Consider the following 5,860-nt stretch of genomic DNA (forward strand, 5'->3'; position numbering starts at 1 on the left):
TCATTTGCATCCCATTGCTCAGGGCAGAAATATACAATCCCAGCCCCCGGGAATATTTTGTGTCAATTTTTTTTTTTTAAGTGACTGATAGGAAATACCCTAACTTAAATTTTGCATTCAGTGTTGATGTTAAGGCATAATGTTTTGAAGCCCCATAGCTGGGCATCAGTGCAGCCCAGCACCTCTCCCTAAGACATCAGTCAGTGAGTTTACCTCGTGCTTGTGCTGGATGATTGCACCTGGGCTTTGTTGAAGAATGGCAGCTGTTCTTCCTGTGACCCTGTCTGTAAGCCAGGAGTCCCCAGAGCTCAGCATCTCATCCCTGGTGTGCCTGAAGAGGGGTCAGGTATTGACAGGACAAGGGGAACTAGCCTCAGGTTGAGCCAAGGGAGGTTCAGTTGGATATTAGGAAAAATTTCTTCACTGAAGGAGTGGCCAAGAATTGGAACAGGTTGCCCAGGGCAGTGGCGAAGTCACCATCAGTGGTAGTGCTCAAAAACAAGCAGATATTGCATTTTGGCATTGAGGTATTGGGTCAAAAGTTGGACTTGATGATCTTGGAGGTCATTTCCAACTGAAATGATTCTCTGGTTCTATGCCGTGGTGGCACTCAGCATCTGGAAGAGCAGCATGCACCCAGCTCCTCTGAGAATGCTGTGCCTGTCCCCAGAGGCAGCTGCCCAGCAGGAAGGTTCTGTGCTGCATTTCATGCTGCCTGCAGAGCCCACAGCCCCGGCAGGATGTGTGGTGGGAGAGATCACACGCGCAGAGACGTCTCCTAAGCCACAGCCCTCCTCCCTGCTGAGCCCTGCGGGGAGGGAGGGTGGCTGCACACCAGATTTTGGTGCCTGACCTCCTGGCTGGATGCTTTAACCACCAGCAGAGAAGAAGAGCAGCACACCCAGTGTGGTTTGCAGCTGGGGCAGGGTGAGGCCGAGCACGGAGGAAAGGGTGGAACAGGACCAGGGTGGGCCCAGCATGGTGCCCGTGGTGGTTGGCACCAGCTTGTGGGCTCAGCACTGAATCTCAGAATTGTTTAGGTTGGAGAAGAGCTTTAAGGTCATTGAGTCCAACCCTTCACCCAGCACTGCCAAGACCACCACTAAAGCATGTCCCCGAGTGGCACATCTAACATGTCTTCTGAACCCCTCCAGGGATGGTGACTCCACCACTTCTTCCACATTTCTTCACTTCTTTTAGTGAAGAAATTTTTCCTAATATCTGATCTAAAACCCCCCTGGCACAACTTCAGACCATTTCCGCTTGTCCTGACTTTTCTTTAGAGGTGTCCATTGCTCCCAATGCTCTGCAGAGGAAATTCCAGAATTTTTTGGTGTTTTCCAGCAAAACTCAAGCCCTTGAAAAAAAACAGTGATGCAGAACTTCTCCAAATTTATCCAGGATCAAGTGTCTTCCTGCCTGATGCAGAGGCTCTGTCCAGGGCAAGACAAAACTCAGCTCTGACTCATTGCTGGGGCCAAAAAAAAAAGCCAAGGAGACAAACTCTGAGGTGTCGGTGTCAGCCTGGCTGCATGAGAGCTCCCTCCAATCCAAGGAGCTTTTGGGAGAGGATGGAGAGGCTTTGCCATCTGAACAACTTTCCTTTGGTTATTGACTTCCAGCTGACCCCCATCTTAGGAGTTTGGGGGTTTTATATTGAATAATTTTTCTGTGTGAGATCCCTAATTGCAACAGCACTTAGATATGTTGTACCCAGCAGAAAAAAGATTCTGAGCTGGTATCCTCACTGGTTTTTTTTTTTTTTTTTTTTTTTTTTTTTTTTTTTTTTTTTTCATTTTTTAAGTAGATCAGAAAGTGTAAATAGCAGTAATGACAATCTCTCTCTTAAAAGCGTGATGCAGCCCCCTTTCATGCACATGTGTAACTTAAAGGCTAAATGAGAAGTTGAACTTTAGTAGAAAAAACACAAATGCCTAAGGGAGGAATGTTAAGGCTTCTGTCATCTTGCAAACATTTAAAGCATGGGGAGTTTTGCTTCATATGAAAGAACCAATGGTGTATGAACTCAAATTAACCTCTCTCATAGCAAGGTAGTAGAGGAGCAAAATACATACTTTACAGAAATTTATTTTTATCTTGGTCCAATATATGCTCCACTTAAATGAATGCTGGAATAACAAATACTTGTTTATAATCCCACAGAAGCTGCAGATCTCACCAAGTGCACTCAATATAGGTGTATTGATATACACAAGTACTTGTTATTTCAGCAAATAATATATACTTTAATAGCTGGAAATTATATTAAACAATAATTAGAATAATATATTTAAAAACCTAATTTCTTGTTTATATAAACCAGAAATTTAACACATTGCTATTTTTGGCTTATTGAAGTCCAGACAAATAGGGGCAAAAAGTACTAATGGTACCAGGAGGTAGTTTTTGCATTCCTAGAGGGTTTTTTTGGGATTCCCTTGCAGTTTCTGGGACACATCTGATTTTATACAGTGAGAGAAAAAGACATTTAGAAATTCCCATTTAACAGGTCTGACCTGAATCCTTAGAAGTCCTGCTGTGAATCCATTTCTCCTGCCAGGACCACATATTTCATAAACAGCTACAGTCCATGGAGCTGTTCTGGAGGATAAATCTGAAGGAACTTAAACAGCACCCATGGATAACATATCTCCTTTTTTTTTTTGGCACAGATTTCAAGTTGAATAATTTAATAGTTGAATATTATAGTTCTCCATTATTGTGCCTTACTCAGCAGTTTATGACTGAAAAAATATTTTTTTATATATTAGGAGTTTTAAATTCAGAGATAACTTTGCTCTCGTGTCAATAGTTTGCTTTCAGTTGAATGTTTTCAACTGCACCTGATTAGATTTACTTTTCTGTATCATAAAAACACAGACCATCCACATAAAAATGACTGAGCAGTTTAAAAGAAAAAAGAAAAATTGAGCACTTCCAATATTAGATTAACAACTGAGATATTCTGTAAAGGCTGGCAATTTTTAAAAAGATGCATTTACAGATCTGTAACAAAACCATGAAGACTATTTACTGCAATGCCTGAAGTACCTCTGTTTCTGCTCTGTATCTACATCCTTTGAATATTTTAATGCTTTCAAGATCTGCATTGTTCATCGAGAGAATAACTGCATTATATATTTATAATATAGAATATGTATTTTATATATTCTTTGTATATAGTCTATATATTCTATATATAATATCTCTTCTATAACTTGTTCTATACCACATGTACATAAATACACTATAAAACACAAAAGAAATAATAGTAATAATAAACCAGACTATTGCAACATGTAATTTTTGATCTCTTTTACAATTCCTTGCCTAATGATTTGTGGGGATGAGCACAACATAGGTGAAATTTTGTTCTTGAACCCATACATCTGCAAAACCCTCCTTGTCCTTTTGCCTTTGTCCAAATTTTGTGGTGTCTCTTTTTGTCATTTAAAAGGAAATAGTTTGTTTACATTTGAAGCAAGATATTTGGGTTATATATATAAAATCCTTCTAGGTATGGCTGTTCTTGCTGCAGGTAGGATGGTGACAGTGGGAGACAGGAGAAGGCTGATCCATCATTGGAAGGAATCAAGGAATAAATTAGGGAGCCTCATGTGCCAGGACATGGTGGCAGAAGTGACACTGTGATGGACAGTGCTGTCACCTGTATCTCCCTCTCTCTGTAGATCCATTACAGAGATGCACAGAAACACTTTTCCATTAATTTTCAAGTTGGAAATGCCATGCCACGACAGAATATGGCATCCCTGATCCTTGGCTGGCATCATCACTGTGCACTCAGCAGAGAAGCTGCAGATATCAGGGAACTGGGATAATTTTCTCAGCATCTTTTCATTGGTGTTTCTGTTTTGTGCTTATTTATGCTCTGGGAAGAAAAAAAAAAAGTCTGTGAAATGGGAATCTTTTTTATCTATCAACCCTCACAATTGTGAAACCTGCTGCTAAAATCTCTCCCAGTTTTACTGTCTAAATCCCTCTATTGATGATTATAGAAATTACTATTATTTTTTCATAATTTCTACTGGTGAACTTCCCAAACCTGTGCTTCAACAGGCCACACAATATCTTTGGCTGTCAATGTCCTCTCCTGTTTTCACTGCACACAGGTGATGTAGAGTCTGGGTGGGTTTTGGTTTTGCTTTTTTTTTTTTTTTTTTTAACTAATTGAGGAATTCAGACATTGAGCAAATTCTTTGCTGTGGGTGAGCAGAGAGCCAAGGAGTAAATCCCTCTCCTTTGTGCTCATGTTACTGGAGCTGGGATAAGTGACTGAAGCCTATCAAGACCAGATGGTGCTGTCCTGGGGAGGGGATTCAGTCAAGGTCAGACACTCTGAGGATGTCCCGAGTGTGGAGAAGAAGGAGCAGGAGTGGACTGGGCTGGGTTATCCCTGAGGCTGCTCACCTTCCTGTGGGAGAGGAGGATTGGGCTGTGCAGCCTGTATTTGCTGCTTGGCCATGGGAAGTCCTCTCCTGGGCTGGCTGGGAAGTGGGAGAGCTGGACAAAGTGTGGACAACAAGGTCAGGGTTCCTGAAGTGTGAGAAAGGGAACTGGGATTTCAAAACCAGCTGCAGGCGGAGGGAAAGCCCCTGTTTTTTAAAGAATAAACCTTTGCACATGGGATGTTTCAAAGGGGTTTTCTTACAGCTGTCATGAAAAATGTACGTGCCATAAAAAACATCTGCTTCTGGGGCAAAGCTCTGCTCACTACTTGCAGGGCAGGAAAATGATGGTTTTAGTTAATGTGAGCTCTCAGAGAGGATAAATTGTGATGTATGGAGGCAGAGATGCTCAGAGTCCCCTCCCTGCTGCACCTGGGGAGGGGTCTCATGCTGGTGTCCCCACAGCCATCAGCTGGGTGCCCTGAGAGCTTGGGCGAGTGTCACAGCCTGGGAAAGCTGGCTCAGCATGAGCCACTGCCAGCTTTATTTATCCACTGCATCATCTAGGGGAAACACCAACAGCTGGGCCTGAGACCCAGCTCTACAGAAAATTCAGTATTAAAGTGGAAAGCAGCAGCACCCTGGGGCTGGGAGGGGAGGGAGGGGAAGGCCAGAGTGATGCTGCTCTGCCACTGTGATGCTTTCACCCACGAGCTCATCCCAAGATTGTGTTAGCCCCAACCCTGGGCACTCTGGACCACCTTCCCCTTGCCCTCACTGTAGTGCCTGTGTGTGAGCAGATGTGGGGCTGGGGGTGCACCTGAGAGCGAGTGCTCGCTGCCTGTGCTCAGCAGGATGCCAATTTTCCAGCCCCAGCTCTGCCTTGGCACCCTGGGCAGCAGCTGAGCCTTGTTGCCATCCCTGGGGAGACCTTCCCTGCTTCTGGCATCACTCAAAGCTCAGCACACGAGGGCATGGCTCGGGGCTCAGCACGCAGGGATGTCACACAGGTTCAGGGCACAGGTGTCCCTTGGGGCTCACAGGGATGTCACCTGGGGCTCAGCACACCCAGGCATCACTCAGGGCAGTTCCTACTGGCCATGCTGTGCTGCTGGGCTCAGGGCCAGCCCCTGGGGACCTCTGTTTGCTCTCAGAGGTGGTGTTGACCTTCAGGCTGTGCCAAGTGTTTGACCTTGTGTGCATGGCTTTGTCTGGTTTTCCTCTCCCACTCCTGGCTGTTTGCAGTCTCCTGTGGGAGAAGACACCCTCCCAGATCTGCTCACCCCTGGAGCTTCTGCTTTAACTTTCTTGGTTGGAGGCCATGGCTCCTTGCTTGCCACACAACTGTGTGGACCAAAAGACAGCAGCCTGCAGAACAAAATAACTGAGTGATATATTCACTTTTGGTATTGAATAAACCTGCACAGAGTCTTTACAAGTTGCCTCTGCCCCAT

Source organism: Vidua chalybeata, chromosome 4 (genome assembly GCF_026979565.1).
Source record: "Vidua chalybeata isolate OUT-0048 chromosome 4, bVidCha1 merged haplotype, whole genome shotgun sequence".
NCBI classification, from domain to species: domain Eukaryota; kingdom Metazoa; phylum Chordata; class Aves; order Passeriformes; family Viduidae; genus Vidua; species Vidua chalybeata.